Raw genomic sequence first — 23,891 nt, 5'->3', positions numbered from 1 at the left:
AGGTTTCAATAGTCCCCAGTGCCTTTTCTAAGGGACACACCCTTCAGTCATGTACTTTCTTCTCACACCCCACAATCTCCTGAAATCACAGGGGCTCAAGTTAGTCCTATTACACACTTTAACACAAGTAGCCAAACAGAAAACAGGTGTGGAAATGTTAGCAATTCTTCCTGGAAATCCTTCACATTCTACAGAAGATTACTACTTTCCCTGTAAATCAGCAGCAGTGACTTCAGCTGATGGATGAATTCTGAGGAGCTCTTTATCACTCAGGACTGGTACATTTTAAATGTTGAAATGATGCATCTACTCCCGTTTCAACACAGGCTTTTGCAGCATTTTAATGTCTTGCCATTTAGTAGATAGAATCCAGCAAAGGGGATACAAGTGTTATTACTGGGAGCTAATGGACATTCTTCTTGAGCTCAATTGCTGAACTACATTTTGAATAAAGGGCTCAATTCCCAAAAGGAACAACCTCCTTTCATTACTGCCCAACGCTTAGACTAAAGGAGAATTCTCCACAGGTGGTAAGTAGGGGCACTGGTCATATTTCTATTTCCAGGTTCCCACATTACAGCACAGAGGCACTGCACAATATTAAGTTTATGCAGGTCACCTCCAATATCACAAGCCCTATAAGATGGACATGTTTCCATATACAGTCCTTTCCTATCCCCATGTTAAAATGGCCTTTTATTCAGAGCATTATTCTGGAAAAAAATACACTTAGGCTATGTAGTAACAGCAGAAAACTATCCTTTCCGAGCTGTCCCACTCAAGATATGCCACTGCCTCCCAGCTGTGCTTGCACAGTTTGTGCCCACCTTGGTCACCTGGCCCACGCACTGCTGTGAGTCACTACAGCATGTTGTAGTTGGTCACCAGACAGATATCACATCTTTGCTCAGTTTTCAGGGTTCTCCCAGCAACAAAAAACACCCTCACATGATTATACTCTTTTTTGGTGTAGAGACACCCCCACAATGCAGCTTAGGCTTGCCTTCAAGCAGCACTCCTGCAAGATTATAATCACTTGCAGCGTATCTCTGTATCTGTGATTACTGTAAGAAAGGGTTAAAACCCTAGTGCTGGAGAGGCACATCCTGCAGCCACTAGTGGCTGGAATTGGAGATTCCAACCTTATGAAGGCTGCCTTTGGCACAGGCAGTTCTGAAGAAGCTTCAAACCACTGCTTCTCTGCCACACGTATGCAAGTTTGCAACTACTGCCACAACTGCAGAATGCAGAGTACTGTCTCCCAGCCACCACTGCTGAGCAAACTGCTGCTGCTGGAGATATGTATCAAAGTTGAAAGTGAGTCACCCATCTTTGGAATTCTCTCTATGTAACTGCACAATAACCATTGACAGATACCCTCAACCCTTCCTTCTCTGCCCCTTGTCTTCCTCCACATGTACGGAGTAGAACACTTCAAAAATGTCTTAAGTCTAAGTCTTTGAAACTACTTTATGGTTTTTATCTCCAGTGCAAGCCACACTTTTGATCTCATCCTAGCAAGGACTTAATGAGAACTTGGTTTGTTCAGATCACACATTCAGGGAAAACAGATTTCTGTCTCAAGAGCGGTCACCTGGGAGACCACCCAAACCACCTGAAGTGCCCTCAGAGACACCCATATACTTGTCAGGACTCACAGTTGTTGGCACTTAACTTCTAATTTGCATTTTAGTCGGGCTTTTTAAAACATGATTAGTATTTTCAAACTACTGATGAAACATCATTATCATCTAACTAACAAAAAAAGAATTCTCTCTTAAATAAAAATATTATGAAGAAAGAACAACTTCTCTCTTAGTATCATAATAATAAACACATAAAATGATGCTTATTTAACACATTAAAAGACTGCACTTCTAGCACATTATATGGTTTAAGTTGTCTGGGTTGGTGCATTTTAAGCTCTGTGCCTTTTTCTCTTTTCTCTATTCATTACAGCTCTGGTATATCAACAGCAACAGAATACAGTATTACCTTGGATTTAATTGCTCCACTAAAAAAGAAAAACTTCTTTCAAGATTGAAGCTGCTGCCCTCCTTTGCAGGAATAATTTGTACAGAAGCGTTGTGTGCATTAGACAACCTATGTTTGCCAAGTTAAAGACCTGCAAGTAGGCTCAGCATCCAGTTTAACATTTCATTGCAACCTACTGACATGCTAATTAATAGCTAATCAGAAAGCTCCTAATAAGTATACCAGATATTTAGATTTGCACTCACTATTTTTAAAAGCTAATGACTTAGAGCATTTAGAATGGTGAAAATAAATCAAAGTAATCCCACGCCACCCAATTTACTTCAAATATTTTCCAGAAAAAGAATAATTAACTTGTACTCAAATACACTTGTATGATACTATCATCAATACTGGGACAGCAAAACATAGTGGCAAACATAAAATTCCACGGATGTGACTGCATAAGATTTATTTTCCTGAACTCCTTCCCCCCACCTATGCACAATTAACATTTATATTAAAAAGGCTCACATAGCATATTAATGGACTATGTCTAATTTCATGCATTTGACTCTGTACTCTCATCAACAGAAAAGTCTATTTAGATACAAGAGGAATAAAGCCCATGGTTCATTCATTGCTATGGGGGGAGGGGGGAAAGAAAGAAAAAAAAAATATCAAGAAATGCCCAAATAAACCCCATAAAAATGGCTTGGCAAACCAACAAGCCATAACTGAATTTAACACATTCAGTTAAATTCCTTGACAGAGTCCTTCTGTCAAGGATCTGGAAAGTGTTCTGGTCACACAGCTTTTACCTGTGTCCATGACTCACATAGAGACTTGCAAGTTCAAAGCACGGGAGTGACAACTGTGCCACCTCCTCTCTTCAGCAGTAACCTGGACAGACATGTTTTGTACTCTGCTGTCCCCAGATGGGCTATGGAGAGAGTCCCTGATCTCACCTGTTATTCTACCAACACTCACCACACTTAGGGTTATATTAACATTTGACTGATGAAGAAACTGTTGATGAAGAAATGCCATGATTACTCCATTTAGCAATAGGATACTCGCCAATACTGGAAGTGGATAACAAATGCACAGGAAGTGTTCATGTCCTGCATGTGGTAACAGGTTTTTTTGGCCTACCCTGGTACCTTCACAGCCCAGTGCTACCAACAACCAACAGATACCTGCAAGGACAGCTGAAGGGATTACGAGAGGCCATTCAAACAGCCTAAGTTACGTAACAAACTGAACTTTTCATGTAAATGCTTGAGAGTTATATTCCTCCTGATAAAGAACAGGATCATTCTGTAAGAGCTGCTCTGGTACTTCTGAGCGAGCGCTTCAAATCAGATGCATACGAACCACCTACAGACTAACACTATTTCGAGACCCATTTTTGCTTTCAATATATTTTTTCCAGTCGACAAGAAGAAAACAAAACTCACAATCTGAAGTTACCAGGCAATAGCTCGGGTTCTTCAGTTATGCAACTGTTACGTTCCGTGTAAAAGATCACGGACAATAAGTTTCCAAATAGCCAAGCTCGCAAGGTTAGGCTGAGGGCACGACAACGCACAGTTCACACTGAAGCACAGTTCATTCCTCTATCACTTCAGGTATTTTGAAGTCTCTTTTTCTTTTGCACATTAATTCCAGTGCTTCGGGGAAAGGCCCTCCACAGGCAGAGCCTCTGGTGCTTCTGACAGGAAACGAAGCTCTCTTCAAGAAAGCTCCAAGCTCAAGCGGTGTTTTCATCTTCCAAACTACAAACATCAAAACTGCAGGCTACACTCAAGTGTCTCTTAGGATTTGTGTTTCTCTACCTATGAGGATGACTGAGAAGCTTTACGCTCTCCTCCTGTATCCCCCTCCTTCTTGATCCAACCGAGAATAAAGGACAGAAACACCTAGAAATGCCCCACACACCCAATACCAGCATCTTACAGAGGCAGAGAAAAAGTGTTACAGCAGGTGATGCCAGTGAAAAACTCCCACGACCCCAGTGCCATCTCTGGAAATTTATTCCACAGTCTTAATTCCTTTAAAAGTGTTTGTTTCCAGATTTCCATCAGTTATTCCTAATTTCTCTAAACTTGTTTGCCAGTCACTGGGGGGGGGAAGTGACAGACAGAAAAGAAAATACATAAAAATGAGCTTCCCATCACTTTTTACTGCTCAGTTCTAGATTTATATATATATATATAAAAAGCTAAACCGTCTGCTCATATTAGCACATCTCTTCACTGTGCAGATTAATCATACTCCACTTCCTGCCTTTACTGTTAATATAAATCAGTGTTTTAAAATCCTTTTCCCTTTATTACAAAAAAATCCTACCTAGAATAAAAGAGGGCTCCGTGAAGGATCAATGGCAATCAGGACAAAAGTAAAGCCTGACCTGGTCATTGCAGATACCCACCTTTTCTCTCATTGATTCAAAGGAGCCACATGTTTAACAGTTGCTATGCCCACATATATTTCCATAATATTTTATATTATATAATATATCATATAATATTTTATATATTATATATTTTTGATATATTTTATATATATTATATATATATTTATATAATTTTTATATTATTAAAACAAAGCCAGGAGCAGCTTACTGAGATTTTTAAGCCATTGCAAAGAAAACTTCACCAATGTTGAAGTAAAAAGATGTTTTGAAAATGGATTAAAAAATTCGTAAAATAAAAGTACAGTCTTTCCCCTCTCCTCACATAGTGGGGTTTTTTTTTGGTTGTTTTTTTTTTTATCCAACCACTTAAAAGCATGCTGCTCTTAATCAAGTTTGAGAATACCATGAGACAGCATTTTCAGGAGTACTGGTGTGATTCAGGCCATGCTGTCCGACTCAGTTGGAAGGTAAACCCAATTTGAAGCAGGGAAGACAAAAAGCCTTGGCCTTCCTGGCTGTCAGCTCTCAGTGTGCTGAAAGACAGCATTGCTTGAAAACACAACTCAGCCGTTTGATTATCAACTCACATTTAAGTTCGTGGTGTTCCCTAAGCAAGGGTATCAAAAAAAAAGTCTTTTTCAGCACAGACATTTGAAAAGTGACAGAGCTTACAGAAAAGACTCCAGGAAACATCTGAAATTCTAAATGCAGTTAGGAGAGAGGCCAAGAGATCTGTGCAAACCCACTTTATCAACTTAAAGCAAAAAAAAATAAGAACATGAGCTGATAAAGTGATTTTGAATGTTTAAATCTTTAAATAATTTGATTCAACTTAAAAGTTTTGTTTGTTTCAAGTCGGTGTTTTTATCTGCCAACCACAACAAAAAACAATCAGAACATGACAGAATTTACATACCCTCTAAGGCTGCAGGGAGCCTTATGCTCTGTGGCTAAACAGAACAAAATCCTCCCAGATGTGTCCTTCTCAGGACACTACATTATCTGGTTTGGATATTTGATTTTTCAAGTTGGACAGGTTTCTACATTCCACCCAAATGTATATTTTTCTGATTGAACAGCAGACACTGGATGGACATGTCCACAGGGGCTAATCAAGCTGTGCCATCTAAACAGGCTACACAGGCACATTATTCCCTTTCCAAAAGTATAGCACTCTTAGAGCATTTTAAAAACCCCACAGCTTTTTCCTCAGCTCCTTGAGCATGTGCATTACATAAGCTTAAAAAATGTACAAATGGGGAACAAAATTTGAGACAAGTAAAAAGCCTGTCATTAGCAAGGAACTGAGAGATGTTAATTTGTCTAACACTTTTATAAACAACAGAACGTCTCCAATATCAGAACAGATTCTCCATCAATGGCTAGAAAACGTGACTGATCCAAAGATAACCACCTACGATGCTGTTCCACACCAGCAATACCACCTTGCTCCCCCTCAGCAAACCACAGCAAACTGTGTGCCAGAGGGTAACTTACTTTCTCCTCCTAAAAAGAGGTTCAAGAAGACAACAATTCTCAGATGCACTGGGATGTACTCAGAATTGTGGTTGCTGCTCAAGGTCATTCAAGGCGGGAGCTGCGAGCTCAAATCCAGACACATGCAAGAACATGTGAAAAATGTAAACAGCCTCAACACCAGGATTTTGTTTTAACCTCTTTAAAGGTCGAGCTATCCCCCGATGCTCCTTCTCGAAAACAATTCTCCTGGGTCCAAAACCACACTGTGTTATATAGACCCAATGGTCCACACTAACATCCCACACCCATCTGCAAGGCCAATCACCCAGAGAGAGGATGGTAACGTTATTTAAACCATTAATGCTACTCTGAGATCATCTTAGATTTACCCAAACAGATTTGCCAGCGGATCTGCTCAAGGTACCTAATGGTGGAGGTTGCCATGGGAACACGGTACAACTACACACTTTGCCATGACAACCAGGCCTCCCTGGAATACTAATGAGTGCCCATGGCAACGGGAAGCTAAAGACAAGATGTCTGGAGACCAGATATTTCATGTATCATTTATAACAAAAAACTATAAATATATTTGTACGTTTCCCGTGTGAGAATCGGTGGGTTCTGGAACCCTGCGAAACGTTACATATGGGGCAATATTGCAAAGGGTAAAAATTATATGGCTGCAGTATAAACAGAAAATCCTATTTCAAGGCAATGATACAGCTGAATTTCAATTCCACAAACAACAGAAATGCCTGTAGTCAACACACCCCACCATCTGCATCACCTTGTACATGAACACTGTTGTCAGCCCATGACGGAACAGTCACCTGTACACGATGCTTCATGTGTGCTATGTCCACCAAAAAGGTGCTTCCTACCCACTGCAGAATCCTGTGCTGAGCATGGATCTATTCTCCATATGGCAGCTACTGCAATTCATGTTGTAAAGACAGAAAGCATTGGTTTGGTATTTCAGAAACAAGAGGACCCTGTTACTTTATGATTTATAGGAATGTTCCAGCAACTCGATCCATGAGCAGCATTTCCCATTTATTTGTTTACAGAAAAAGGATGCACTGTTGCAAGTTACACATCAGAACAAAATGTTAGTATTAAAAGTGATAAAATCATCGGTTAAAGTGACATCTGGTGCCTTTTTTTTAAATACTCTCTCTAAAGATGAATTTCAGAACACTGTCTAGATCTTCTACATATTATCAAAGTCTAAGACATTTTCAGGCATCCTGCCAGCAACCTCCTGTCACTTAAAGAGGTGGCACCAGTTGGAAACTGCTTGTCCCAGAAGCACTGCATGTGATAAGTCACATCAAAAGAGAGCAAAATTTGGGGTCCCAGGGATCACAAGTGTCAGGATTCAGTTCACGCCAGCAGTGCAGAAACAAAAGGTAATAAATCATATCTAGGATTTTTCCTCATGTCTTACTGTTTATTAGGTTATAGAAGTTTATTAGGTTGTAAGCCTCCTTGCATGAGCTCTTCCTCAAAAATACAAAAATCAGGAAAGCATTTAAGATTTATAAAATAAGATTTATTTTCTTCTCTCCCTCAACATCCGTGCAACATGACCTATGACATTTATTAATTAGCCATCCTTCAGATGCAAATAGATCAATTACTGCATTTCTTAAATGACAGAGCACTGAGGTCAGCAATCAGGAATAAAGAAGTGTTCTTCCTGTAAGATATTTCACAATAGTCTCCTGGCTGCAGAGCTGCTCAGGTGCCAGATTCTCACTGCTTTTGAGTGACTGCAACAACTGATGCCATCCCAGTGGTAAAACCCCCAAACCACAGTTCCTTCAGCTGATCTCCTCAAGCCCATAAGAGGCAACATTAACTTTCTGACCTACATCAGATGCATCAGTTACACTCTGCCATCTTCACCTACCAACAGCTGGTAGAGGCCACAGGGAGCCACAAGTACACACACTTCGGAACTGCACAAGAAAGGGTGCAAAACAAGGTCTGCGTCACCGACAGAATCCTCTCACTGCTGTAACCCAAACAAGTCATTCTCCAGGCTGCTGCAGGAAAGATTCCTACCCATAGAAGTGGTGGTGCCACCATCCCAGGAGGTATTTAAAAGACATGCAGATGTGGCACTTGGGGACATGGTTTAGTGGTGTACTTTGCAGGGTTAGCTTTACAGCTGGATTTAAGTATTTAAAAGCCTTTTCCAGCTTAAATTTTTCTATGATTCTATGACTTCATCTGAGGCTGAAGTGTTACAGAAACATCCCAGCAGCAGTGCAACCTACAGTGTGAGACTAACCTGGACTAACCCCTGGCAAATACCTCTTCTGCTTCCAAATGCTGCTGGCTGTGGCCACAATGGACTGAATACACACATACAAACACATAATATCAAATCAATGTAATCACGTTCAAAACTATCACATTAGTGTAAGCACTGGCTATGATCAAATTAAGAGTTTTCACTGAATTGCAGAAACATGATAACTGGCATGTTTGGAGAGACCTGAGGAAAAGGTGTGGGATGAAACAGCAACACAGAATGCAGGCCATGGCCTTGGCATTGAATTTAAGATCTATTTACTGGGAAAAGTATTGCAGAACAAAAAAAACATTACCCAGACAAATGAGCATTTTTGTTTCATAAGCTTCAGTTGATATAGATTAAGTCACAAACAAAAAGAGAAAAAAGGCAAACTGCTTTTTTAAGCAGTCAAACACAGTGCAGATCAACACACTGCAACAAACATAACCCAGAGTGAACCTTCAGGTAAAGTCTTCCAAAGAGGAGAAGAGCTTACATTATTTTTGTGGTAATACACAGCATTACTCTTCAAAATTTGTCTTCTTGACTCTAACCTGTTTGCACAGGACTGATTCCAGTTATTAATTTTCAACTATTTTAATTTCTTTAAATACTACGGGGCCCAAAACACAGCACAGCCTTTCTTCTGTCAGCGCTTCGGAGGTCCGGTTTTAACAGGAGCTGACTACCAGGATAGGAAAAACACATTTGCATTAAATTTCAAGATTACACAATAGCCCCACCTATGTCAGCCCACCTATGTGTGTGTGGCAAAGACTACTCTTGTATGCTAACCCCCTATTCTTCCATGAATATTTTGGGTTGTGGTTTGGGGTTTTTTTCTCCAAGCTGTTATTTTTCTTTTTCTCTTGCACTCCTCTTTCTTTGGGACTGCTTTACGTTACACAAGGTGACATGATGGGTAGTTCAACATTATTTCCTACACAGAAAGTTACAGAATTTATTTCATCTGGAGTCAGCAGTAGCCATTAAGTAATTAGGGGGGAAAAAAAAAGGGGAGGGAAACTTGTTCACTAGAATACATTACGTCATTTGCTAATGAATTAAAGAACTGAGGTTTTTTTGTGGGATGGGTTTTGGTTTGGTTTGTTGTTGTTTTTATTTTAAACAGAGTGCACCACATGGTCACAAAAGTAACAGAAGAGAAACCCCAGGAAAATCTACAACCAGAACTAACCTCTTTACTTAACCCAGGAAGACCATTAGTCTTGAAAGCACTCTGTATCCCAAGAAGGTTTAGCAGGATAGACAGCTCTGCACACAAAGCTGCAAGACCAACCAGCAAGAACAAACCTTATCCAGTCACTGCCCTGCCCAGCAGATTTCCTCATCTTTTACCAGTTCCTTAATGAGAGTGCCTGAGTAATTCCTCCCTCCATAACTTAGATAATTATAGTGACAATTAAAAAGGTCTCATCTCCTGGAAGTTGTGTGAAGTCCCACGACTCCCATCTAAGAAATAAACATTCAGATCCACCCCAGTTGGTTTAGGCTATTTGGGCCTTAAATCCTTTTCATTCTTCCCATGCTACTACTTATTTTGTGTTTCCTTATGGGGGGGAGGGGGAAATCAACACCTTTCTGCATGTTTGGGGTTTTTTTTAAATCCCTTTACTCAGTTAATACACTAAGCTTGTGATAACTTCTTACTTCCCCCTCAGCCCCCCACACAACAGATATTGAATAGCTGTATTACTTCAGGGACCAGTCATAAACGTGACTGATGACACTTGAACCTGCTAAACTGATTAAATGGTGAAAAGAAGGATCAATTACCAGAGAAAGGCAAGCTGGGGAGCCATACATAACACAGTGCAGACAGAACAAAGAGCTCCTACTGCCCCGACTGAGGCACAATCTGTACAGCAAAAAAAGGAAAGAACCATTTAGAAATGCTTTCTTCGTTGCAGCTCAGGGTATCCACCTTCCACCAAGACAGTCAGGCAAGAGCAACACATACAAACTGAAACTTCTTCTCAGAAGGAAGAGGGGAAGAAAGGAACTACCCGTTTGGGCAGAGACAGATGTGCTTTGCTCTTTCCAGTGTTTCACTCAACACCTATCCATCCATTAGGACATTAAAGGTCTATTAGTGAGGCATTTAAGATAAAAGGCATTAACTTCCAAGTGTCCTTGTTTAAATGCATGCCAAGAAAAGCATAGGAGATAACATTAAGTTACAACCTTTCTGAGCATAGAGTTACCCTGTTCAGCGAAGCGCTTCCAGATTATACATGGAAATAGCCCTCAGAAGAAACGCTTTAAAGCAGAGCAGGAATTTCATCACTTTTTTTGACAAGATGTTCTGTAAAACAACAGCCAGTATGAAAAGCATAACATTTTTGAGCAGGATCAAAAAACAAACACCCCCACAAAAAAAAAAAAAAAAAAAAAAAAGGAGAAACAAACCCAAACCAAAACACAAAATCCGTCACAACCCAAAGGGAATTTCCTGACTGTATAATAGCCTAATGTTACTCAGTAACTTCAAGGAACAAAAGCGTGCCCCCTCTGAACTGCTTGGTACAACACTTCAAATAGGATTGTTTAAACAAGATATGCATCTAAACATGCAAGTGTCCGAAGTGGAAAAACACAGCCAGGGCACATGATCCTGGCAACTCCAAGAGCACACGGGGGATTTTGGCACGCTCGGGTGGCCACAACCGTGGGGCCCCGGTGCCATCTGGTGGCCACTCGCTCTGCTACTGGCGGCCCTGCACCTGCAGGCGGGGCTGGGCTCCCAAATTGTCCGACTGTGGGCAAGAACCTGCTTCCAATTAACTACAGGTCTACTGAAAACACGCGGCAGAGTTAAAGGGCTCTGCCTCCTCACCCCGGCACCTATTTACAACAGGTCTCTTTAGGATTACTCAGGATTTTGGGAGGACAAAAACTCTACCTAAATGTGGCAATGACAATGGCTTATTGTTCAGTTCTGTTCCCACCGTTTTCACTTATTCTGTGAATGAATTAATCTTTCCCCTACGCTTTTCATTCACTTCCCAGTGATACCAGCTTCAGAGCCATTATGAAGTTATAAGCTTCAGGAAAAAACAGAGGTGTTATCTTTTATTAAATTGCCCTATACAGGTGGGAGAAAAGGACAAAGACACTTCATACAATAAAAACCTTGCAGTTTCCTCTGTTCCTAACACATTATAAAGCCAAAGCTTACGCAGGTTTATATGAGACCTTTTCTTTTTATATCTCGAAATTACCACTGCTAAAATACTGCCACTGGAATTACTAACACCACCCACCTACTAGTAACTCCAGGACTCTAGTTTCTTTTGCTTTTCCTTAGTATATGTCACTCGGCTCCAGGGCATTTGTTTTGAGGTGAACGTCTGGCATTACCATCACACAGAGAGAGAAGTTTGCTGTGCAACATCCCATAATAGGAGTGATATTTAACAAAATTACAACTGTCCCATGACAGTGTGAGAGCAATGTCATTTACAACACTTTGGTGCAGACATCAGGGAGGGGTGTGGGCAGCAGGCACCGGCAGCTAGAATTCAGAGCCTTGCAGGGAGGCACAGAGGTGGATTTCTTTAACATGATTAAAAATGGAATGAGTTTGTAGCTACAAAGGCTGGATGAACAAGTTGTAAAATACAGTCACAGGCAGAGGGAGAAACAGTGAAGTGAGGACCTGTAAACAGGAGTGACCAAATTAAAATTTATCCTTCTGCTAGTTTTTTTTTTTTCTTAAGATCCACCAAATACTGGCAAAAGTGGTGAGTCGTGCACGTTTTTTTCTCTGATCTTTCAAAAGCATTAAGCTATTCACAGAAAGCTAAGCTTCTTACAGGAAAAAATAATGCCAGAACACTTGAAATAAAGAAAATAAGTACAACTAATAACTGGGACATGGCGTCCAGGCTATATTCCAGTATTTGTCTGGAAACAGATATACATCTTTGTAGTCATTCTGCTTGACCTGAATCAATGAAATGTGGCAAAATAATACCATGCAGTGATTGCTGGGAAAAATGATAGAATGGGTGATTGCATCTAGCAAATATACAGGAAATTAAAGTAGCTTCCTTCCTCAGCTCCCAAAAATTGTCTGAGTACATGGAGCGTAACTTAGAGGAAGCAGTTGAGCAGCAATGATGGTAACAGGACACCCTGATACCAACAACAGGCAGATACAGAGGTCAAAGTGTTATGAAGGAATGAAACATGGAATTGAGTTTGGTTTCTGGCAAGTAAGGGAGAGAGTTACTCATGTAATAAAAGAAAGTTCTGATCTTTGCAGAAAAGGAGTTATATACGAAAAAAGGAAATAATTCCCTTTATCCAGGCATTATTATAAGATAATTTAAGAGTAAAAAATCCTGAACACAACTGCAGTATGCATATCCTGCTGTCCCACACTGGCAGTTCAGGGCAGCACACTTTCTAGCCATGCACAGTAAGCTCAAAGCTCTAAGAGCAGCCCAACTACATGTCCTCTGAAAAGCCTTGTGCTTTTCAGAAAGCATCAGGCCTAGAGCATGGACTAAGAAAGCTTTCCACATGTACTGCAAATCCTGCAATTTTGGTTTGCATCAAGCCTTACTGCACATTTGCAGAAAGATGAACCAACACACACACTGCAAGTCTGCTGTTGCCTGAACTTAACAGACAAAACAAACATTCATATGACTTTATAGAAAATACATTCATATGGCTTCGTAGAAGACGGAGCTTTACACATATTCCTGCTGGAGGGGAAAGTCATACATACAGCACAGGAGCTATGACATCCAAATGCTGCTGGATTTTCTCTGGTTCTGATATGGACTCTGCCCATCCAGCCAGCTAAGCTCTTGGCCATCTTCAGAAGTTTTACAAGGCTACTCATGGACCTTTCCATGGTTTTGAGAAAATATGCCTTCTAACTGAAAATGGCATGAAAGACCAAAGTCAACAGGTTTTAACTACACCATTAAAAGACTACAAACTAAACACTCTTTCTCTGATTATCTTTGTTGTTTCTCCTCTCCCATCTTCCCCCCATTAATGCAATGGTAAATTACCAATGGAGAATGAATTAAACAAGTAAATTTACTAATTTAGTCAGATCACCTAAGGAGGACTAAGTGACTGCTTTCAGTGAAGGATGAAAATATAACACCTGGGGTCATTATGCAGTAAGTTTTGCTGCTGTGGTTGTGCAGCACATACCAGACTGTGAAACAGAGCTGAATGTCTAAAAACACAAGGACAGTTGATGAATATTAACACCTCCGGATCAATTCCAAATCCCTACTACTGCAAAAGTGTTCCTGCTGGCTGCTATTCTCCAAGACCCTTCTCATTTCCTGAAGTCACGTGGTATAAGATAAAGCACTGCAACAATTATTCTCTCAAAGGTTTTTTAAACTACAAACCCCATTCAGTAGAGAACACCACAAACTGGTGTAGTGACCTTTAAAGTACCTACCTATCTGTATTATGAAGTCTAAACACAATACAGTCTGCCTTAATGGCCCGTGGTTCACTAAACAAACATCATGTTACTGCAGAGAACAATGTACTTGCTATTGGTTCTGTGCAATCAGAGTTGAAAGGGTGCAAACATAACCCTAGCAGGATGGTCACCATTTCCTACTACTGACATTTGTACTGCTGCTAGTAACAATTATTAGACACCCCAAGCTTTTCATTAAGTAATTGAGTTAAATATTTCTTTTATATTTTCTCAATGGGCAGGATCCTGGAATATCTAATAAGAAACCTTCTGTTCTAGGAAAAAAAACCAAACCACAAACTTTTATGAAGTTTCTGTGCATTTACTAATGTCTTTCTCTCTGGTAAAAATATATGTCAATCACCACATGACAAATTTCCTGCAGAGGAGAACTGTGATATAATCTGTAGTGATGACATACAAGCATATGCTTGTAAGTATTCAGAAAATAATTTCAAAATGAGTTAAATACTACTTCTAACAAAATAAGGTTCTCTGAATATCATCATCACTGATGTAATTCATAGCCCTTACAAGACAGGAATATGTTTTTGGCTATATCCATTGACATATACTGTACACAATCAGGATTAAATTCAGTCTTGACCATTACGAGAAGTGATCTTTGGGTCTTTATTTCACAATTCTAAAGGTCTTCTCATACTAAACCAACAAACTTCTGTTTTGCAATAGCATTGCAGAACAACTCAACCTCCAGGCTAATAGTCAAGACACTGAAGGATCATTGACTCTTGGAGTTTTGGGAAACTGGAAGAGAGATGCAGTTCCATGCAGAATTGCCATCCAAAGGGAGAGGTCCCCCCCTTCACCTTCCTCCAGTGTTACTCCTGCCTTCCCCGAGCACTCAACAAGCCTTTTTAAAGTAGCAACTCCCCATCCACCCTATAAAACCAAAGAGAACCACGTTCAAAAGAGGAAGCTAAAGCTGTGCCCCAGCTAAGCATGAGGGATGCACTGATGTTTGACCACTGGATACAAGCACATGCTTTGCAGAATTCAGACTCAGATGATTTAGGTGAAAGGCACCTGGAGATAACCAAAACTCATGTAGGGAATAAACCTGTTTTAAACACAGCAGCATTTTCCCTCTGATAGATCTATTATTTTACCGTAGCACCAGAGGAAAAACCATCACCAGATATTCACACACAGTCAATTCTTCAATCAAATTCCTCAGCATGTTTGAACAACAAAAACCATGTCTATAAAATGAGTTATGTTTGGGACCTAAACTATCATTAAGCTCTAAACATATCCCTAAGTCTATAGATCAGGTTTCACACATGTGATACAAGTTCATAAAATAACTTATTAATTTACTGCTTATAAAAAGTAACGCACAAAGCAGAAAATGCAATCTAAAAATCTGTCAGTTCAGATTTTACTACAAGGTGGCATAGAAGAATCATCCTTCCTTAATTTATTTTCATATTACATGTATTAAGTCATTGACCAGAATATTTTTTAAATGCTACTTAAAATGATATATGAATACACATGTTAAGAAGTAGGTCATTGTTTACAACCATCCTTTTGTGTTCTTGCCTGTGCAGAGGCACAGTTCTTAAGACCAGTGTTTTGATCCGATGCTGTAGTTTTAATACATCACTTATTCATGACTTACTGTAAAAGGAAAGCATTTTTCTTCCCCATTCTTTTCTGAATGCTTTGCATGCTCTTTGCATATCAGCTTCAAAACCACATTTATTTTAAGAACAAATAATGCAAATGTACCCTTCTCCCTGTGCTTTTGCCCAGGGAGCTCAGGTTCTGACTTGAGTGAAAGCAGACATTCTACCATGTACACTCAGCACCAGCATATTATTCAATTGTTTTTTTAATGACTGAACTCACAGAAATTGTAAATAAAAGTTAAAAAATCAAAAGTAGCCACCCTTTCTCTTTACACATGACATAGCTTTTCCCCAGTGGTTGCAAAGGTAATTCCAATGAAGATGGATTCTAGCAAGTAAGGCTACAGAGTACTGAAACTCAAGTTATGGATACAGTCAATGAACTAGAAAAAAACTTCTAGAGGGCTTCTTGACCAGTGATAAGGAAATAAAATAAGGCAAAAATACAAAAAGCATGTTTAACAATACTGATGTTAACATGTATAAAACTTCAGGGCCTTAATGATCATTTGTCATACAGCATTTAAATGAAGCTTCTTAATCCAAATTTAAAGAAAATAGATTTAAGAGTCAAGTAAATTTTGGCATCACCTTGATCTACCAGGTAGATCTAGCATGGACTGGCCTTATGCAAATTGATCATTTAAGTTTGTAAAAACCAAACAGATGGGAGACTGAATAAATTAGTAGAACTGAAACTGCCAGAGGCAGAAACTCTGACCAAGTTGTTTGTAAGTTACAACAAAAATGTAAACCTAAAAGGCAAGAAGGAACTCTTGTCCTTTCTCAGACTGTATACAGAAAACAACAAATGTTTGTATTTTATGAAAACATCTTTGGTTACTGAACACTTTTTTACTTAATTTTTTACCTTTCTCCTTGACAAACAGCCACACAAACACACTAATCAAAATATCACATGTACTAGGGCATTAAATATCAAAAATCAAGCCATCCTTTTTAATGCTTCTTATACCTTCAGAAGTCAAAGTGTCATGTTTAGTATTATTATGGCAAATGACCACAAAATGGGCTGCAGCTGAACTATTAATCTTTTTATTTAATGGCCATTTGTCTTAAACAATAGTAAACAAAACACTCATTTTTTTCTTTCAGTTCTTCCTATGCATTTAAGCATAGCTTTAAACTTGATCTCTGAATTGCACCATTCTTCTATGAGCAGTGAAAATACATGCTGTTTATTTTCTAAAAGCTCAGTTCTAAGCACATCTGTATCTCAGTTAATTAGTAGGATGCTTCCAAGCTTACCCACTTGGCATGAAATGCATTCATCTTTACTACTGTTCAATGATTTTATCACTGTTCTCAGATGTTCCACAGATACACTGCTTTTACATATTTTATATATATAATCCATATTCAGGGATAACATACACCAATTATTACTTTCTCAAACGGGAGAGATGAAGTTTTCCTCGTAAGATTTTTTTTTTTTTACCTAAAAAAAAAGACAAGTCACTTTGCAGAAAATTATGTGCTTGGATCCCATGTTGTGGCAGAGGATTGTATTACTTTGAATTCATAATGTGACTCTTCAGACAAAGAGCCTGACATGGATACAACCAAAAATTATGTGAAAACCTGCAGGTCCTTCAAATTAGTTTTCACAACAGCCTGTGGCATGCTTAAAGGAAACCTCACACTGGACAGGCTTCCCAGCTCACTAATAATTAACCACGGTTTAACAAAATATCTTCTTGTAATAAATATGCAAAGCCTCATGTCAGTCCAATTTCTTTCATAACAAAAATCCAGTTCTGTTCTTTGACAGGTAGAAGACTGACAACTGGTCTCCCACCCAGAGTTAAAATGGAAAATGCCTGTCCCTCCTCCTGGCACTCTGCACAATTGTTTCATTCCAAGGATTATAGCCTTGGAGACTTTGTGTTCCCAACAGCTGAAGCCCTGTGCCAGTCGCTCTGTCCACATGGTCCTGCTGTGCCTCCAAACCTGCCTTCTGAAGGAACCTGAGGCCACTCTGTTTGAACCCCAGAACTGGTACCTGCAGTTACTAATCACAGCTTCACTTTGCCCACCGATTCCCAGACCATGGCCAGGACCAGCTTAGGTCCTACAGTGGCAGAGCTACAGGAAGAGAATTCCACAGGTGGGACCATGAAGATCCCATGATCTCTATTTTAGAACCTTTTAGGAGTGCCTGACCATATTTTTCTAAGGATGGATAAATGTATTCTCACTGGGTACATAGTCCTAGTAACATAAAGGAAACAAAAAAAACCCTCTTTGGTTCTTAAATTTGTTCCACACCTTAGAACAGAGTCTCTGAGCCGGCTCTCAACTTTATTTTTGGTAAACTTTAACAAAGGTTGGTGGCAAAGCTGTTTTATGGGCATGTGACACAATTAAGCAGGTCATTTTGTAAGCACTGGAACTTACCCTGTCTTAGATTCTTTGCTGTGTAGTAATATAGCTAAGCTCACACTACAATGGATAAACAGGGAATGTAAATTTGTCTGCGCACCTATTTTCATGAAGCCTGCGGAAAACTAGTTTTGAACTCTTTCTGCTCTGTCAAATTTAATCGAAAGCAGCCAAGAAGTTCAAAATGTCTTGAGTGTCAGTAGAGAGAGGTTGACAGAAAGGATTACTGTGCAGGAAAACCCAGTGAAAAGTACATTCTCTCGCCAAAAACATTCTGTCAGCTCATTGCAGAGTTATATATTTAATAGGTCATACAGTAACACACTTGGCAGATGAAAGCATATAAATTATTTGACTGGGATCTTTGTCTTCTCAACTAGCTATCCCCAGATGATCACATTCTGCTAGCAGAGCCACCATGGGCAGTTTTAGGATTCAGACTTCTTCCCATCCTTGGCTCTGCTCAGAACTTCCATCTCACTTCTTGCTCCTGGTCAGCTCCTACAAGAGTTCTCACCAGCCAGCAGAGGCTGTGAAAATGAGAAATAGGACAGCAAGTCGTAGTAACTCAGCTCTGTGTGCTCCTCTCTCTCCTACAGCTTTCACAGGCTCCTCTGGCTGCGTCTGCTGCCTCCCCAGCCGAGCCGATGACAGCGGTCAGATGAGCTGGAGGCGGCTCTGGGAAACAGGAAACCAGCTGGATACACAGGCAACGGGAATGGAAGCAGCTACCAGGGAGGCTCACAGCTTTCCCCCATGGATCTCCTCACACAAGAGCTGTGCTGCCACAAAAGCTCTTCAGACCCGCACAGCTTCAGCCTCTTGTGGGGCACCAGGCAAGTAAAGGTACTTTGCATATCAGATGCCATACATTAGACCAACCAACCAGTACATTGGTTTAGCTCCAGAATTGATGCTAAATCAATTATATGTAAGTGAAAATGAAATAAGTTCTCCTTTGAGTATTTGCAGAAGTTTTAAATAGCTACAAATCACACCCTTCCTCCAATACCTTCACTGCTCTCCCAAAACATTTCAACAGCATAAACTGTTTATACTTCAGAGGCAAGTGCATACAATAGGTACAAAGCTTGTTTTCAATGCAGTAGAGAAATAATTACCCTGAACTTTTTACCTCCCACCCGCAATTCCTCCCCAAAAGAAACAATTGCAAGGCTCAACAGTGATTTAGCTGAATGTTGACACTGGGATTCAACAACTTCACATAGTGCTCACATAAAACAGTTCTTATGCATCCTCAATGACCAACAAAACTGAGAGCAGCAAAAAAAACCAATAAAAGGAACTTGCAACTTCCTAGTGCTGGAGCTGTTCAACCTGCATACCTCATGAATGCTTTGGGGGGAAAAAAGGGTAAGTTCTCCAATGGAGAGATTTGTAACAAAAATAGAGAATTTTCACACCTACAACACCTAGTTGAACCAAACTGCGTTAGGATAACTGATTAACAGACCTATTATTTATTAAGTGAACTTGACACAAGATTTGTGTTTCAGCTTCAGCTTTAAGACTTCAATTCAGTTTTCTACATCTGGCACTGAATCTTTCAGGAAGACTTGGACTCACAGTCACAACACTGCCACTGATATCTGGCCCTAGTGAAGGAATACATCCCTGCTCTAGAGAACAATTCATCAGGTGCTACTGTCCAGCAGAAAGCACAGATATTCTTAGAAACTTTACTGAAATACAGTCAAAGGCAAGAAAAACAGCATGATATTGGTATTAATTGGGTAGAAATTCTTATACTCTGCTCTTCTTGTCAGGGAATAAACAGATGTTTGTACAGAAGGACACTGCAGTGGAAGGGTGGAAAGTCATCCAGAATCCATTAATTTCAGTGTAAAATTAAACATCCACTCCAGACTCTAAACAGCTATTCAAGGAAGCAAAGTAGTAGACTTGGATCACAAAAACAAGTTAAAAAAAGCAACAGCTCTGTGAGGGAATTTATCCCATAATTTTTTGTTTTTACCTGAAGACTCAGTGTCACAAAATGCTTGTGGCTCTGCGAATGAAGTCCCACATTTGACTTCTTACAGGCAAGAAACCATGTTCATTGAGTTTACATATAAAAATATAGCTAGACTCTCCAGAAGAAATTAACCTGCAAATAGAACTGAAAAGAAAAATACAGCTCCTTAGTCTTCAGTGCACAGAATTGTTCACATAGATCCTGAATCAACTTATTCTATCCCACACCCTCAGGGACCTCACAGCTCTGCGAGACATTAGTTCAGCCTACATTTTATGAACATTATCAACAGACCCTCAAAGAATTTGCTTCTCAATCCCTCTCTACACGGTGCTCTGGCTTGTTCACTTTCTCAAAAGAGTGAGCCCCAAAATACTGTGATTTAAAGGGATCAGATTAACCCAAATAAAATAATGGTGAGGTGGGAATAGTTGGCAAGTATAGAAATGCAATATGAATCATCTTTTTCTTCTCTAAAAGCTGATTCTTGGAAGTCTGACTTGGCAAAAGCACATCTAGTACTCATTTGTGCCTTTTTGTGCAGCTCTTGGAAGGAACTCATGGCACTACCTGTAATTACATTAAACGTGAAGAAAAACAGACCAGACCTAATTGGGCAAAATCCACAGTCAAACATCTTAAATCCAAAGTCTTAAATTTGAGATAAAATAGCTGTTGTCATCTTTGCAGTTTTTTATCAAAATACTTCCCATTTCCGAATTAAAGGACCTTCTCTCACTGATAAACAGCAAGTATTTCACACTTTTTAGCTTCTGTGGCCTCTGGAGCAAGCCAGTTTCTGGTTTCATTTTATTCTCAGGGTGGGGACAACTCCTTTCACAAAAGAAAACCAAAACAAGTTAAGAAATACCTACAGCTGTTCGAAAGACAAAAGGCCACATTTCGCCTCTCCCGTCAAGTTATAAAGTACAAATTGAGTATAACTGCTTATGTCAAAACTTAGGGATTACACCTTCTTCTCTGGCAAGAAGATCAAGATGTTTTTAGTTTTTTCTTTTCTTTAAGCTGGCATCCCACAGTGAATGATCCGAGTTTTTATCGCTAATTCAAACAGTCATACTCTATTTCCTACAGTAAATTTCTTCAGATGCTCTTTCCAGAGTTCTTCCTTATCTATTTATTCACCAAGAAAATGCTTGAGATTTGCCAAAACCAACATGATTGGTGTTGTTCTTTTTGGTAACACTACCAAAGTGTTAAGAAGAGACAAGCAACCCTTTTATTTTGTTTCTCCTATCCTGGTGGCATAGAATAAAGCCACTCATTTTGAACAAAGGAAACAGTTTTGGATATTCTATAAAAATAGTGTGAAGGGCAAGAAGTCTCAGAAAAAAAAAATCAAATTATTTAGGTGTGCACACAGAAGGTCAGTTTGTGAAAAGAGGTAAAACCTGCTTTCTTCCTAGAAGAAAGCCCACCTTCAATAAAAGTCATTCAATACCTGACCACGTAGAACAATTTAGGATTCCTAAAATTGAATCTGAATGGCCATTTACAACTCAGTAACAGTTTGGATCAGTGCGTGTTTGCACACTTAAATGCACACTTTGGCTTAGTTGTGTCCAGGGATGTCCAGAACCCCAGGGCAAAGAGAATGGAGAGAACTCCCATCACAGGACCTTATTCCCAAGTTCTACCCTACATGCCCTGTCTCAGTCTGGCTCTCAGTACACAGCAGAATTTTTTTTTCTCTGCTGGTTCACTTTGGGCTGCCTGAATTCAAACTGACTGTTGAGATAAAGGGAGAAAGAAAGATGCAAGCCCCCCTCCCTACCCTCAGCTCTGGGATTTTCCTACTTCTTTTGGGTTGCAGTTACCTAGAAGGTTCCTCAGCTGCATCACATCCACTGTGTTTGTCACTTATGGGGCAGTGAAAGCACCCCACCACTGTCAGACCCATTTACATTTGTTTCAGACACGAGTTAAACATAATGAGCAAAGCAGGTCTGTTCTTGCCATGTGGAAGTTTAAATTCTTTAGGGTTTGCAATAGGCTTCCCAAACACACAAAAACCAGGGCTATATCTGACACCAGTTTCTTTGAAGGCATCTCTCAGAATGCTCTGTCCAGGGAGTGGAAAACTATCACAATGTGCAGGTAAAATCTCCCACCTTACTTTCCACATTCTCCTTATCACAGCAGAAACTCCTTGAGTTTCACATTTCAAATAAATCTGAGTGTTAGGTTAAATGATGTAGAACAGCTCTCTGAAAACAGCACCTCGTTCTTTGATGGGGAAACTCCAGGGTTCCTTTACACCTACAACAGCTGGATGGGCATAGGGAGGGAAGGATGAAAGAGGAACAAACATACTCAGGTCTGGTTGGAGAAAAGATATGAAACCAAAACAATCCACAGTGTTCAGCTTTGCAACGACTTCACTGCATCTTCCATGTGATACACTCTAAGCATCAACTTCACAACAGTTCTGATGGTTTGGCACTTTCCAACACATTGCAGTCGGTGATTATGTACACCAATATGGCTTTCAGAAGCAAAACATTTATCACTCATTGGGAAAAAATGGGAAGCAAAACTTATTTTCCTCCTGTTCTCAATTTTCCATCTATTTCTGACTTTGACCTGAGTTTTCATTAGCACCAGGAAATAGATTGTTTAGTCAAATGTGATGCTTCCTTTCCCCTTCTCATTGCTTCAGGATAGCAGCTAGTTCTGAAGCTAATAATCATATGTGTATCTGGCTTATGTACATGTGCTGCACTGACAGTTCTCCAGGGTCACACCATTTTTAAAAATGCAAGTTTTTGAGGACTAAAAAAAAAAATATTCTGTTCCCTCCCTTAAACCCCCAACCTTTCTCAATCAAAAACAAAGCCCATCTGCTAATTCTGAAATGGTCCATCGTGGCTGACAACACATCCCAAAACTCAACCAGCTGCATTTTAAGTTTTGTAGGGCAAGAAAGAATGTGTAAAAAAAAAAAAAAAAAGAAAAATACTCTGCATCACATTTTCATAGGCAGTGGCATTTAGAACTGCCTTACATTGCAAGATGCTTGCTTGGGGGCAAAGCATTGCTATTGCCACTATTGCACGTGATCAAAAATTAAAAAGTAATCTAAACATCTTGTTTCAACAACAACATATCACAATGAATAGATCTACAGCAAAAGATCATTAAATTAAGTCTCATCTCACACACATGTCAGCTACTGTTTTAAACTTATGACAAACAGAAGAAAATCCCATTATGTCATAAATGTTAAGAGATCAAGTCACACATAAAAATAGCATAATGTCTTTAAAGGGCTCAAAAGACTGTGACAAGTCCCTAAAGATCCAGTGAAGGGTGAGGGTGACCAGATGCCATCTGGACAATGTGGCCATGGTCAAACACATGTCAGGAGACCAAGGCCCAGCACATGAGCAGGACCTAACATGAGAGACTGTCTTCAGCTACACTTGTGCTCACAAGTCTGACCTTTTCCCTGCCTGCTCTAGTTCTCCACCTTCCTCACATGAGCCAAACCCTGCTTGCTTCCCCTGCACCCTGTTTTATGATACCAACTTTGCAGTTTCCCAGTCTTCAGCTCTGTTTCTAACCATGCTCTTGCCTGACCATTTAACAGGTGCAATTCCTTCAGCACTCCATTTCCTTCCCTACACCCTCCCATGCCTGTGGAGGGCTCTTCCCAGCCCTAACCAGTTTGGCATGAGCAGCCACACACCAGTCAAAGCTCTCTGTAGGCACGTAAAGAGACATTGCTAGAGATGACAGGCCCTCAGTTACAGAAATCAGCTGAATGCAGAGACCCACAGGCTGTCCCTGGGAACACCTTGGCTTTGAGAAGTGTTGGTACCTCTATGACAGCACAGGACACCAGCTGTTAAGTCAGTTCAAAACTGATCTCTTCCTAAATGCCACGTGTTAAGACAACCCCTGATCAGAGGAATGCACAGTGCACAGACACCACCTGAGCTCACTCTCAGCTATCAGGCCAGGCAGAGTGATGAGCTTAGCACTAAGAATAAGGCCTGCACTAACCACAATAATCTTCAAAATCCTTCTGAGGAATCAGTACAAGAATATGTGACCCAAACATCCAGTGTTCTGAAAAACAAGCAGCCCAGACCGCCCTGTAATTGTAACAGAGTGAACACTAGAGGATGAACACGGGCTCTTTGCAACCATAA

General features: G+C 40.0%; 1 protein-coding gene and 1 long non-coding RNA gene across 3 annotated transcripts in view; both read right to left on the bottom strand.

The window, feature by feature from the left end:
* ANK3 (ankyrin 3, node of Ranvier (ankyrin G)) overlaps positions 1-23,891 on the bottom strand; it is a 362,370-nt gene that overhangs the window by 324,652 nt on the left and 13,827 nt on the right. The window lies entirely within an intron of this gene.
* On the bottom strand, positions 17,860-23,515 carry LOC108502758. Of its 2 annotated transcripts, XR_001876597.1 has the most exons (4): positions 23,426-23,513; positions 21,958-22,005; positions 19,717-19,860; positions 17,860-18,250 (listed from the first exon to the last, which is right to left on the bottom strand). It is a non-coding gene; the product is annotated as an uncharacterized LOC108502758 (long non-coding RNA). The 2 variants fall into 2 exon arrangements; XR_001876598.1 differs by lacking the exon at positions 21,958-22,005 and having other exon boundaries at positions 23,426-23,515.

The sequence above is a fragment of the Lepidothrix coronata genome, unplaced genomic scaffold (genome assembly GCF_001604755.1).
Source record: "Lepidothrix coronata isolate B3197 unplaced genomic scaffold, Lepidothrix_coronata-1.0 Scaffold124, whole genome shotgun sequence".
Classification (NCBI taxonomy): domain Eukaryota; kingdom Metazoa; phylum Chordata; class Aves; order Passeriformes; family Pipridae; genus Lepidothrix; species Lepidothrix coronata.
The sequence above is the reverse complement of the archived record's forward strand: the minus strand, read 5'-3'. Positions and strand labels throughout refer to the sequence as shown.